General features: G+C 42.7%; 1 protein-coding gene across 4 annotated transcripts in view; it reads right to left on the bottom strand.

Moving 5' to 3' along the window:
• Positions 1-14,613, bottom strand: part of LOC121593112 (four and a half LIM domains protein 2) — a 113,856-nt gene that overhangs the window by 61,314 nt on the left and 37,929 nt on the right. Inside the window, exon 1 of one of the 4 annotated variants that reach the window (XM_041915204.1) lies at positions 13,988-14,383. The exons of 2 other annotated variants lie outside the window; for them this stretch is intronic. The gene's annotated coding sequence lies outside the window, so the exon portion shown is untranslated. Of the gene's footprint in view, positions 1-13,987; positions 14,384-14,613 lie in introns of those variants that run through there. One more of the 4 variants, XM_041915205.1, reaches the window with a different exon arrangement.

Genomic DNA, 14,613 nt, shown 5'->3' with positions numbered 1-14,613 from the left:
TGTATCAAACTGAGGTGATTTTTCTTTTGCACCCTAGGAACACGATTTTTCTTTTTTCACCTCATTTCCACGAAAAGAGAGGCATAAGGAGAAGGGTACAATGGTTCGTAACTCGGCCAGCGGAAGCAAGCGGAAGGACGTTTTTGCCTTCGTCGAACGTAAACAATGGGCAAGGTTTTGCTTTCCCGATGCCTCAAAAAACTCAACGCAACGATGTTTGATCTTTTTCAATTATTTTTTTTTCTTTTTGGGGTTTTGGGGAAGCGGAAAAAGCAAAGGTGTTTTTTTTATTCGATTTTTCCTTTTCCCATGTAAATCTTTCGCCACGAACAGGTGCTCATTAGCCGTGGTGGTAGTGGGCGCGATCGTGCAAAGGACGACGGTACACACGCGCGCGCATATATAAAAACAGAAATAAAATATCACGTGCGCCAAAACCGCCAAAACCCGGCTGCGGCGGCTGCGATTTTTGATTTGAAGTTGCGAGAGCAAATGGGGTATGAATTAGACGGTTTTATTTATTTTCCCATGTGCTGTGGTCCAGTTCCAAATCACTCAACGCAAACTCCGTTGCGCACGTTTTGCGTGGCTGCGCGGTGGAAGTTATTTTACGCAACTGCTTCCTGTTATCGTTGCCCGGAATGTGAATGAGAGTATCATATTTTCCGCCATAGTTTATCATACACACCCTACACCCCATCCATAGTTTATCATACACACCCTACCACCCTCAAACGAAACGTACCCAGAATTTCATAGTGGAAAACAAATCCCGGTAGCGTCTAAATAGCATCACGCTGTCCTCCCCCATCAAGCCAGCGTCGTTCGGTTGATTTAGATATTTCTTCCAAAAATAGACACCAAAACGTCATAAAAGTCTACCACGTACTCCTGCCCCCCAAACGTACCAGAGGCAGTTGTGAATGGCGCGCTCAGACACTTCGCGTGGCGCTTCTTCTTTTCGGTCGTTTTCCTCCGTTTGCTGCTGCTGGCGGAGGTGGTGGTTGAGATTTATAAAAATAGCCATCCCTGCACCCATCCAGTCCCGAAAGCCGTGGCGGATACGGACGATAAGAAGTTATTACGCCCTTTTATCTACGGTTCAATAACAGGGTCCTCGTTAGTCCGCCCTCAGTGGACACTCGCTGGTAGAAGCAGTAGCATTGCGCTGTGTGTGGCCAACTACCACCAGTCGGTGGGTGATGGTTGACTTGATCGTTTCAGCTCCATTCCCTTTCGAAGCAGTTGCTCCATGTACGTTCGTGAAAAAGGGAAAGCCACTGTCACCCCGATTACCATCAATGGATACTGTCAATTATCACCCCACTGGAAGGTAATGCCGCACACTTCCTTCGAGAGTGTTTCTGGCTTGCGTTTTTTTTTTTTTTTTTGTTACATTTTCCCCGTGTTCACTTTCCTACTCATAGTAGTTTCTTTTCTACAGAAGAATGGCAAGGAAAGAAAACAAAACGTCCCAAGAAGGACAACACGATGGTACGAGTGTCTGTGTTTAGCGATTGTGTTCGTTAGGCGTTGATAGTTCATAAATTTAATTAAATCAACCTCTTTCAACAGGGCTCGATGGTGACTCGATATTGTTTGTCTTCCTTTTTTCCAACTCCTTAACAAGCTTCGACAACGAACGACCGCGGGGATAAGGTTTGGCTCATTTCCTTAACTAGCCCGTCCAACCCTAAAATTGATCTGTATCGGAAGTGCGGCAAATGGGGAATTGGGAGGCAGTGTGTGAGACCAAACCAAACCAAAAATCGCCATTGCAGAACGGCAACGAACCCCACCGATCGAACCAAATTCAGGCCGAATGTCATTGCCATTTGGTAGATTAGTGAGGTATATGCTGTTGTGCGGCCGATTCTCCGGCCGTGTGGCCGTATTGATTGGGCAAATGGAAGGGTGGTTTGCTGACAACATAGTTTGCTGACAACAACCGGTCCAGTCTGTCCTAAGTTCCGCATTAGCTGAAGCTGTCACGTGCTAGCAATCGTTAGGAACAATATTTAAGGGTTATACCTGGACATTATTTGATCAGAACTGTAAGAACGTTCGGCATTTGCGTTACATGACGGTGGTGATTGGAGTGAAAATGCATGATTCTTTTGCTACACACAAGGCACTTAAGGGCCGAATGCATCACTTTTTTCATTTACTCATCGTGATGAAATACATTTTGAATCTGCTTAAATGAAAAAGTTGTAGGAATAGTGTGCGATTTGTGATACCTAAAACTAATATTCGAAGTATTTTGTAGTGCTTAGAATCGTAAAGATTATTTAAAGTTGGATGGGTGCCAAACAAATATTCAATATTTAACCTCAATTGAATAAGATAGAAGTTGTCAACGTTTTTTTACCAGATTTCTGCGAGATTCAATCTGAAATAGTAACTGAAGTACATTATAAATCCAGTTGAACTTCGACTGCACACCAACTATTGAATACAGTCGGAACTCAACACTCGTACGGAATGTACATTTTCCAGGAATAAAAACACTTATTTTTTAATAGTTCATGATTATTTTTTATAAATCCATTCTAAAATCCGGTTTATCATACAATTGTTCGCTTTTTGATAAACAACTGCAGACAAAATGGATATGTGAAGCAATCAGGAAACGCTCTTTACAACTTTAAAGTCTTCCTTAAAAGTTAATCTTAAATTTAAAGTTTGCAATGCATTGTGGAAGCCATCAAAGGTATTTCAATGATTAAAATTATCATAAAGATAATTAAGTTCTGGAAATTTAAAATGATCACATAAATCCTAATATTTCAAGCATAAAAAATGTACCCAATCCAATTTCATTGCCAATTCACTTTCCAATTCCATTAACACTAGCAGCTTACTAGATAGACACTAGCAAACACCAAAACTATCATGTTTATACCATCATGTTTATTATTTCAATTTACCTTATAAAGTAATTTTGTAATTTAAAATATACCGAATACCGCAGTGCTAACAGCTTTAACAACGATTTTCAATACGTTCAAATCATTTAACGGAGAGCTAGGATTATTTTTAAAATAACGGCAAATTTAAAACTTAACGAATTCCACAAACTTAACGAACTAAACGTCAGATACACAACACTTGGTAATTTGGGAAACGTCAAACTGAAACCGAGTGGCGACCGAACGAAGGAAAACATAACACGGGAAGGACGCGGAAAAAAGTGATCAGCGGATAAAGCAAATTTACTTTCTTAAATCACACGATACACTACAATCGAGTGAGCAACATGGTTGCATTACAAGTGCGAAAGATTGTGGACCAATTTAGCTTTGGCGATTCCCAAACTACTAACGTAAACAAAGCGTTAGCTTATGTTGATACGAAGGCTCGGAACCGGGAGCTAGACATCAAGGCTGCGCGTTCCGAAGTGGAAAGCATCTACTTACGTGCAAAACTACAATGGGATCAGTGTAATCGCGTCCGAGCCACTTTCGAAGCAAATAATGCAGAATGGTTGGCCTCCAAATTCCCGACCCAGTTACTGTCCTGTGGTGCAGCTGACTACGAACAGTCCAGTGAGCTTACTGAACGAATGAAAATACGGTTTATGGAGCATTCAGAAGAGTCGGCGAACGAAAGAACATCACCTACACGAATCGCTCATCGTGAAGCATATCGGCTCAAAGTATATAACACCATGAAACAGATCAGCTTGTTGCTACAATCACCAGGCGATCTTGTCATATCAACGGATAATTCTGATATGCTGACTGATGAGGAAGTACTGGCATTCTACATAGACCTGGGTCTGACCGAAGCCCAGTACAAATCAATGAGCAGCCTTGTGCCTTCCCGCTTTCCATCGTTTAATGCCATCAGAAGAGCAGAAGCTTTATGTGTGCCGTTTCTTGAAAAAAATGTGACTACAGAGTGTGCAGTGAAAATGGAAATGCTATGTCTGGTTGAGTATACGGTGCGAAGAATATTGGAGATGCAGAAGAAGGTGTTAAGGGATTTTTTAACGGAGAAGCAGTTGAACGTACTCAAATTACGATGTGTTTTCACCTACGGCATAGATGCCACATCGGGCCATGGTACTGACGTTTTGATCAGTGTGTTAGCCCCAATTCAACTTCACCTGAAAGATGCGTCACATCACATTTTTTGGCTCAACGTTACTCCGCAGAGTTATCGGTTTTGTAGACCAATTACAATGCTGCTAGCGAAGCCATCAAAGGCATTAGTTCTTCAAACCAAACACAGTGTTGATGAACAAATTTCCAACCTAAAACCATTGCACATTGTTTTGGAGGATAATAAAGCAGTCGATGTGGAGTTTGAATTTGTTTTAAGCATGATCGAAGGTAAAGTTTTATCATACATGCTGGATAATTCGTCGACCATTTGCTGTCTGATTTGCTGCGCAACCCCATCAGAAATGATGGACGCTTCAATCCTGGCATCGGGTTTTATTGGGCAAGAGGAACCGTTGGTGTATAGTATTTCACCCATCTATTGTTGGGTAACATTTTTCGAGCTGCTGCTACAACTGTCATATAGAATGGACTTCAAAGAATGGCAAGTCCCGGAAGAGCAACGAACCACATTTAACGAAAGAATGAAAACGGTGCAACAGCGTCTCTACGAAGCGTTTGGCGTAAGAGTAGGAGATGCTAGACCTTCCTCCAGCACAAATACAATGGGATACATCAGTCGACGAGTGTTTGCCGATCCCGCTCTTGCAAGTACCACGCTCAACATCGACCAAGATCTTATCGAACGCTTCAGAAACATTCTCATCGCAATAAATAGTCGTCATCCGCTGCACCCCGCAAAGGTTCAACAGTACTCCAGCGACACCTATCGCAAATATCTGGAACTCTACAGCTGGTCCCGAGTTCCGGCACCAGTGCACAAAGCCTTAGCACACGCCGGTCAACTGATAGTACGCTCACCTGTGCGTTTAGGCTATGTTGGCAAGAAGCCTGGTGAGATCGAGCATAACTATTTCCCATCAGATAGGGAGCTCTGTGCAAGAACAACTTCGGAGCAAGATGCTTTGAAGGATGCGTTTGTGGAAGCACTTATCTGCAGTGATCCCAAAATAAGTTCTATATCGCTTGGTAATAGAATCAAGCGTAAAAAACGAGCGGCTTATCCGGATGTAGTAGCGAGCTTTTTCATATTTGATGAAAGCTATTGTGAAACCGATGACGACGACGATGAGGACGATTTGGATTCGCTCGATGAGTTTTGGACCGAGTTAGATTGGTTAAATGAGGATATTGCACAAGTGAAAGGTTAATTTTCTCAACGAATAATTAATGTTATGTTATGCCAAGAAGAATTAAATGTATTACGAATTTGAGTGAGAATTTATTAAAGAAATATAATAAAAATGCTGGAATAATACTGTGAAATGGTTAAAGATGTTATTACACAAATTTAAAAAATAAAACATTCTTATTTGGTTTATGTGCTTGAAACTTCACTATAACAAAGCGTTGTAAATATTTTTGCAAATTTAGTTTTCTTCTCATAACCAAACAAACACTTGTCTTGTTTACATTTGCTTTCCTCTTTGAAGCGAAGGAGGGAAATTCATCATGATTTTTGCGTGTAGCTTTCCTCTTGCTCGCGATCTACAGCAAACCATGGCTATATCTGTAAAACATTCACCATGGATACGATCGACACGAACCGCACATAAAAGCGTAAGCGATCGCAAATGATCGATGTGAATTTTGTTCTACGACGGACGAGGAAGTTAGAAAATGCGCTGTGGAAAAACACAAAAAGAGCGACTCCAAAAAAATGAGGAATTATAAATCTATTTTCGCACCGACGCTGACGGGAGAAAGAAACATCAATTTAATTTGAAAAATAACAACCGAGGGGAGACAATTTTTAAACAACATCACACACTCACACACACAGACACATCTCTTTCCATGATTAATACGGTGTGTCCCTTTCGCTACATAATCGTATCGTACCCCACCGGGTCATCGCCAATCTTGCTGATGTGAGGAGATGAGTTCTAATTTTGCACCCGTGACGTGTGGAATCGCCGCCCGCGTTCTGGTTACGGTGGCGACGGTGTGGACAACGTGTGGCGAGCACTCGCTATGCTACGTGACGTCACGCCGTTCGATCCAAGCGTTCGGTGTGTGCGGCAAGGTCAGAGCATTGGACGGCGATCAAGATGCGTTGCCCCGGGCCGGGATTTCGCAACAGTCTCGCCGGAAGAGTGAGCTAGTAGAGCACATACACAACACCTGACACATGGTAGAATAAGCGTGTGTGTGAGAGTTTGTTAGCACCAGCAGTGCAACATTTGGAGTGCATGGAGCGTGTGGGGGTGCTGGTGTGTGGCAGTAAAGCCAGCGCTAAGTTCCACTGTCAGCTGTCATCGAGCCAATTTTGTGCGAACGACAACATCACCACCAACAAGCAGAGTAGTAGTAGTATTCTCCGCACGCGAGATCTTCTCGATCGAGTCTCGATACAGATGGTCGTGTGCGTTCACGTACACTGAGTAAATCAAATTTAAGTGCAGTTTGTGGTGTAGTGTTCTAAAGCGGATTAGAATGAACAATAAATATCATCTATACTTAGAGCGCATTAAGCTCTAACCTAATATTAAATTAGCACGCACAACATAATTTGGAATATATTCTGGGTAATTTAAAAATTACCGGTCTATTCGGGGCTTGAACCCATGACGGGCATGTTGTTAGGTCGTTCGAGTTGACGACTGTACCACCAAACCACCAAACCGAACATTATGTTAAAGTAAAACATATCTCCAGGATGGTAAATCTATCTCTGAATGGATACAAAGTAAATCACCTTATTCGTAGCATATCCACAATAGTATTGTTTTGGCTAAAAATGCCAGATGTCTTAGAAATCTTATGATCGTAAAAGAGTTAACAAACAAATAGAAAATAAGTGAAAAAAAATATAAGCATGCACGTAGACATAAAAAATACATCACACAAAAATACAAACAATCTGAAAATACATAAAAACGGAAAATAATTTTCATGACCTATTGAAGTATCTTAGTTCCAATTCTAGTAACTGCAATCCTGCATATTATGCAATATAATTTATTTATTTTATTTATTTATTTATTCGTCCTGAGTCAAATGTGTACAGCTTCTAGATAGACTGAGTGTAACCGACCCGCCGATTACCCTGGATTCAAGCAAAACTCGATGATTAAAGCATGACAAACCGCTTCCGACAAGCCGCCAGTAACGGCTCAGGCTACAGTTCTATTTAAAAAAAACACACGCGCACACACTCTTGATGTTCGAGATATTTTCACCATTAATTTACAACCCTAAACAACCGGATAACGATTGACCATTTCCGATCACACTCTAAACACACAGCGCGCGCGCGTGCCTCATCCGCCACCATCAACACACAACCGCCCAGCAAATGTCACGGTACGGTGCGGTCGATTTTCGTCCGCAAATGTAGCACAGAGCTCATAATCTCATACCGGCTCAGCACCAAAGCGAGGGGGAAGTGGAAAGAAAATAAACCAAATTACACGCCTCAATCGGCCCTAAAAATGTTGACAAATTCTAACGAGCTTAAGCGCAAGTGCCAGACCGAACAGTATGGCGCCACACAAACACATGACACACGACGTGTTGGAGATCAACACGTGAGTCGTCAAGCAGAGAGAGTGAATATTTTACATACGCTAGGTTAAATTAAAAACACCGCCGCCGCGATATGTGAGACAGAACAATCTCGGGATGATTAGGAAGCGTAAAAGTGATCAACCCCTGGCTTGTGTGTTGTGACAACACGCGTACGTAGAAAGATAGTTGCCGTCAGTGTGATGTCCTAGGTCCGAGAAGATCGTCCGAGTACGCGAGGACGGGACAGAATCGGGGATAGAGGTAGCGCACAGAGGGCAGTGATGAGTGAAAATATAACACTTTCCTTCGTACAAAGCACACGACCAATGCTGCTCAGAGTAGAGAGGATGGACACCGAAAACAAATGGGAAGATTTATTAACACAAAATGGAGTTATTTTTAAATTGAAATTGTTCAGAAGCAAACATTCCACCAGCAGAACGAACGTCCGATCAGCAGCCAACGACCCTCGTCGTTTTGCATCGTTAAAAACGCGTCCCAAAACTGAAAATGTAGAGCGCGCTAGCTGCATCCGTCAATGTTTGTTAGCATTTCGGTCAGCTAAACTAAATGTTGGACGGCCACTATTACATCAAAAACAAAAACAAACACTGGCGACGAAACTAGAGGATCGCCAAGCAAAACGCAATCGATCGGTCGCCGTTTCGCGTAAAGCCAAACGAGAGTTGATTGCAAAATTGGCTAGCGACACGACTTTGTGCCGCTTTGTAAACAGTCCTTCTTACCAAAGAAACATAGAAAATGAAGGGAAAATATTGTTGTTCCTGCGCCCAAGCTGCAGCAAAAAAGGTTCCACCACCTCTACCACAGCTCTTAGTTTAATGCATTCGCGCTTTCTCGACGAGTCCGAAAAATCCATTTTAGCTTTATGCGGGTTAATTCGGTGATAAAAAAAAAACTTGGCACTAGGCACAGTAAAAACAAACGCTTATTTTGTCTCGACGAACGTTGAGGTCAGTTTTGAGACCGGACCAGCAAAAACTACAACATTATTGCCCGCCCCGCAAAGCGCAGAGCAGGAGAAGGGCGATAAAACGTGCGCGCGGGAAAGCATTTCTCTCTCGTCGAACGCTCTCTCGCTTAATCTTTCAACGGCATTCGGGGTAAGCTGCGCCAACGTAAACGTCCTGTGATGATACAAATATTGCACAAACCGCACTTAGAAATTGCTGTATGCGGGGATCAGGGAATCGTACGCACGTGAGGCACAACGACCACACGTGGCGTTGGTGTTGGTCCGCTCCTGTACGCATGATAAAGTAAACGCGCACGTCCCACGCTACACAAACCTGTGGATTGATGTGTCCACTTGCCTTGAAAAAAAAAAATGACTTTATCTGCGTGTCCCAGACCCCACACTACTTGCTTGCCCCGGTTTCCCCGGAAAAGGTAAGGTGGTTCTCTATATTATACCATCTGTTTCTCGTTGAACCATCACCACCACCGTGTGTTTTGCTGTTGATCCATGACGATCGGTTTTCCCTTCCAAGCAAGCCGGCGTAAACAATTTTCCGCCCCAATTCCGCACTGTTTTCGGGTTTGAAATTTTCAACCACACATCTTGCGGCAAAACCTATCCAGAAGCTTCCGTATAAAAAGCCAGAAAGTTAATTATTTATATTTTTCATCGAGTTTCTTTTTGTTCTGTAGCTCTCGTTAGGAGAGTAACATGAAGTCAGATGCATCTTTTTCCATTGGGGGGAACCTTATCATCAATCATTTTTAATTGATTTGTTATTGACTTGTAATAACCAAACTTTTCATAAGGATTTTTTTTACATTTAAAAAATTGCTGTACAAAAAAAACGGTGTAATATTTCATTGAACGTTGACTCCCGATGAAAATGTCAATCACTTATTGACCCACGTCAAAAACTAAAGAACGTGCTTTTCTTCATTATTTTGTGAAAACAATGAAACCTTCTCAAAACAGAGGATGTAAATAATCTATTTTAACTAGGCGCCTCCATCGCCAGACACGTGCTGACAGAGGAAGGATGGAACAGTCAATATAATGAAATGGATAAATAAGCATGCGGGTGAATAAATAAATCAATGAAATGGTTGTGCTTCTAGAACGGATCCAAAAACATTGGAAAATAATTTAGAAAGTAAGGCAATTCCACGCGTATAAAGTGATAATACAAATAGAATGAATAATTCTATTGATTTGTATTTGAAAAATTGGGTACATAAAGGAGTAAGATAATGAATTGCCAGTGATTGTTGTTTCTTAAGATGCTTTCTCATCAGATACATTGTAATAACAGAACAGTTAAATCAAGATTTTGTAATAAATGAAAAGAATACGATCAGTTTTCTTCCATTTCCCTTGTTGCGATCAATTCGGAAGCACATGATCGGTAGGCTCATGCAAATGATAGCATCGGAAACCGCTACTCCTACCCGTTAGTGAGTAATAAAATAAATTAAAATCATTCCCTTTCCGATTCCACGGCGCTGTTTACGATACCGCACAGTCTGGATTGTTTACCTCGTCCAGCGTCATCAAAAACAACGAGTGCATCGATTCGGTAGCCAAAAAGTTGATGTAATGAACCAACCGAACACGGAACACGAACAAACAGGCAAATACGGCCCGTCTTTACGAGCATCGTGCGGGCAGCAGGCAGTAGCTTGCATTTCTTCGTTTCTCGATAAAAACCCGTCTCACTAATTAGTCGGCCCCCGATCACGCGAGGTTCGCGAGGGAACGCGAGTAAATCAAACTCCGGTCGGCCAATTGTTGTTGCTAGTGTGGGGACCCCTAGCCGAGGCGAGCGATCAGCACAGACGCTGCTGCTGGGAAGATAAAATTGCAATGCGTTGCTGCATTTTACAAAGAAAATGGGGAAACAAAAGTTCTGATAAACGGTTGGCATTCGCCCAGAGTTATGCCTTTGTCTTGGTTAAAAAGAGGGCCGTAAAGTGATATGCTAGAGTAAATGTTTGCATTCTGGCTGGGGTTTCTTTTCGCTCTCTCTCATCTACTGCGCCGGAAATTTGCCTTTGGGGATGAATAATTTGAAGATAACATTATTATTCACAGCACAATTTTGGTAGCGAATCTGAATTGTATGAATAATACTACATACATACTTGGTTACGATGGTGATAAAAGCTAGCATCTTAAAAGCTGTTTCTATATTTGTCTTGATTAACGAAGTATGGCAGAGATTGGGCGTATTTTACAAAGATGGTTAAGGAATGTTTTGTTTATTTTTTTTTATCTCCACACAATGACCTATTTTTCGTCATCTGTTTAACCAAGTAACTAAACAATCGATTCATCATGCACTCGTCTCGGTAAGTAAGAAAGACACTAGAAGAACCACTATGGTGAACTCATCGTCGGTTGGAAAAAAAAAGATCCTACTCATTACTCATTCATAGCTTTGATCTTTGACCTTGACCAAGGACGATGGAGATGAGAAAAGTACACAATACCTATAAAAATTTAGCTTCGAGGAATTCAAAAAGCTAGCCTAAAAAGATATTGTTTGCACAAACGCTGCCGCAAATATATCAACAACGAACAACGAAAGCATTTGTTTAAATGAACATTATTTCATTATGGGTTTTATTTTTGGTTGTCAATTTGATTATTATTTTTCATTTTGAACTTGAACTTGAAATAGTGTGAAAAAATCTCCCAATGAATAGATGAAATCCTTCGCATCTATTGAACTTATTCTGTAAGTGCTCAGATAGGATTAAATAATTAACTGACAAATTCACCCAATGTTTTAAACCATAAATGTGAACCTTTTTAAGCACCATGGACAGATGAGGAGGTAATGAATCTTATTGCTCAATACTATGATAATCAATCCATGGAAAAGTGTCCAACAATTAATGAGATTCATCGCCAAAAAAGTCATTAAGTCATTCCATACATTTAAACTATATCAATCGATCTCATTTTGTAATAGCATAACATGCATTAATTTTCTTTATTTTTATTTATGTAAATTAATAAATCAAAGTCAAAGTGGTAAAACAATATTAGTCCCTTGTGTCTGGCCCTGCTGCGCTTGAATTGCTTATTGCTTTCATTTTAAATTTTAAAATAAGGATCATCAACATAAATTTGTGTTTTGTGAGTAGATTTTCTTAAACCTTACATTCATAATCTGAGTCCATCGGACCCAACCTTATCCTATACCACTGTTCAACACCCATCCATTTCACCATCTGGCTCTAAAATGACTTAAATATTCTGAGCAGTTCTTCAAATGAAAATAATATACTACTAATACTCGATTGCACCACCAACAGCGGGTGTCAGTTGACAGGTGCTTGTGCCGAATTGCTTTCCAACCGCTTTTACTTTTTACTGTACCATTCTTTCCCCCCTTACACTAAACGACGCACTAACACGGGTACAAACAAACCCTCAAAATGTTGCTCCGATTGTCATCATCAACTGCAGCAACAACAATCTCGTGGTTTGGACGGAGGTCAACTACGGACGCGGGGCAGTACCGGGGTAGTCGAAATCAGCGCCATCACACTTCACAAGAGACATGACGATTGTGTCGCCGTGAGGGCCAACACAATTTTGTATGAAAAAAATTAAAGAAAAAAAAAACATAACAAACGCACCGAGAGACACCGATACAATGCAGCGACATTGCCGACCACTTTCCCAACGCGATCGTAAGGTTACCCTTTCCCCCTTCCAACCATACAAACACACAGAAACACGGGGTATATCGTTAAAGCGCGAACGTAAACACAGAGCGCGGGCGGTGTAGGGACAGGGCCGCTTGTACGCGCGACCAACCGCGGAACGGAAAATTAGTTCAGCATTTATCACCTACTCACAAACACACACACATGTACACAAACTCTTTAAGAAAAAAAAGAAGCAGTGTAGGAGGAAGAAACGGTGTCTCGGCTTCTCGCGACATGCCGCCCCGCGTGTGTAGATGTTGTGTCATTGCGAAACACCTTGCTAAAGTGATGGTGATGGTAGTAAAGTTGACAACAGAAGGAGAAGGAGGAGTATGTCACCTCTGCATGTACTACCTTTATGTGCAACTCCGGCGCATAGCCGAATGCGGTGCACCACACTCAGCCACTTCCATACCGGACCGGACACCCAACGAGACGGTTGGTACAGGTGGTGGTAGTACAAGGGATTTAATTGATTAAAACACACACATACCTTGGGCAAGTGCGATGCCGTCCACGGAGCGGGAGCCCGCTTAGAGAATCGTGCCCGTGATTAGTGATTCAATTTGACGCCAGTATCTAATAAACTTCGACACGGCACACAAAGTGCGTCCAATAATGCACAGGGTAAGGGAGGTAAAACTGGGGAAACGACGGTGCAACGACAAATCGGATCAGAGATGTCGAGTGGCTGAATCACGGCGGACTTGTCCTGGTATGGGACAGACACTCTCTGTACAGAACGGAAGCGAAACAACGCGCCACAGGAATGACGGCATCGATGAAGCAATCCTGTGCCGATGAGAGAGAGAAAGACTCGATCGGCAAAGATATTAAAAATTGATCGCTTTGAATACCCATTATGCATAACATTCTACTTCGCAATTCATTTAAGACCAGAGTCTCATATTGTCAAACAATCATACTCAAACATCTTAAATCTTCACGGACAAACGATGCAGCTGCATCGGAGCGGTTCGTTCAATTTACAAAAAAAAGCTTTACGAACATACGAGCAGTATGTATGCTTTCTCAGAAAAAAAACACCCTCGATAAAGCAGAAACAAAATCCATAACAATTATACTTTAATGCAATCTACACCACCAAACCCCTCGCACATTCGTCTGTGTGTATGATAAACAAATGTTTCTTCCCGCTATCATTGCGCCCTTGGCGTCTTTGGCGTCATGTTCCCCCCGACGTGACACACCCGCTGGCCGAGCAGAAAACCATGATTACGCTTTGTTTCTCACACGCAAAATTGTGCCACAACACTTCCTAAAACACACACACATACAGAGGACAGAGACACGCACGCTAGGCAAACGCATACAGTGACGCGGGCACGATCAAGTGCAACTGACACGCGAATGATCGCGACTTGCAGCACAGCACGTGGTTCCCATGCTTCTTTTTTCGATTTGTTTCCTAGACCTAAACACGCCACACTCACACGCACCAACATCCAGCATATACGCACACAAAGTATAACGATATTAGCACATGTGGGAAATTGTGTGAAAATTTGCTTTCAAAGCACAGATTTTGCGGGCAAATGATTTCGCGAAAGAGAACGATGAACGCACGCGACGACCACTCAAAGAATGCTCAAAGCCGAGCATCGTTATGATGTGCATAATGTTTGCTTTACCGTCGCGATTTATCCCTTGCTGTTTAACCTTAAACCACACACCATCAACCTCTTCACTGCCTCACCGAACACACAACAAAATATCGCCTTGAAAACTGTCGCACACGCGGAAAAGATAACACAGGGGGTCCTCCCGCGACCAATCTTGGCCACTGACGATGAGCACTGCGCGTACGATAAACACACCGACCCCTCGAAGTGCAACACACCGGGAGCAGCAGCCGGGCGCTCTACCTCCTAGGTGGCCGGGCAATATAGTCGCGTCCACTTTTAGATCGCGCGCGCGAACGCACAACGCACACGGCGATCGGTTTCGTTTGGCTGACACTCAGCTAGTAACGCCCGGAACACACGCGTGGCCACAAGTTGGTGCGCCGTTCGTGCGACGACTAATGAGCGAGTGTAGTGCGCGCCACGGCTAACCGTCCCGGCGGTGGCAACCCTATCTCGGGTTCGTGCTCGGGTGCGCTACTGCTACTGTGGGGCTAACACCACGCGAACGAAGGGGGGAGGGAGAGTGGGAAATCCGCACACTTTGCGACACTCTCTTCTAACTCTCGCGCGGACAGCTGTGCCATGCTCGCTCTCTCGCGGCAGTTACCAGCAGGCATGATAGCACGAGCTAC

This window comes from Anopheles merus, chromosome 2L (assembly GCF_017562075.2).
Source record: "Anopheles merus strain MAF chromosome 2L, AmerM5.1, whole genome shotgun sequence".
Classification (NCBI taxonomy): domain Eukaryota; kingdom Metazoa; phylum Arthropoda; class Insecta; order Diptera; family Culicidae; genus Anopheles; species Anopheles merus.
Note: the sequence above shows the minus strand (reverse complement) of the source record. Positions and strands in the feature narration are given on the sequence as shown.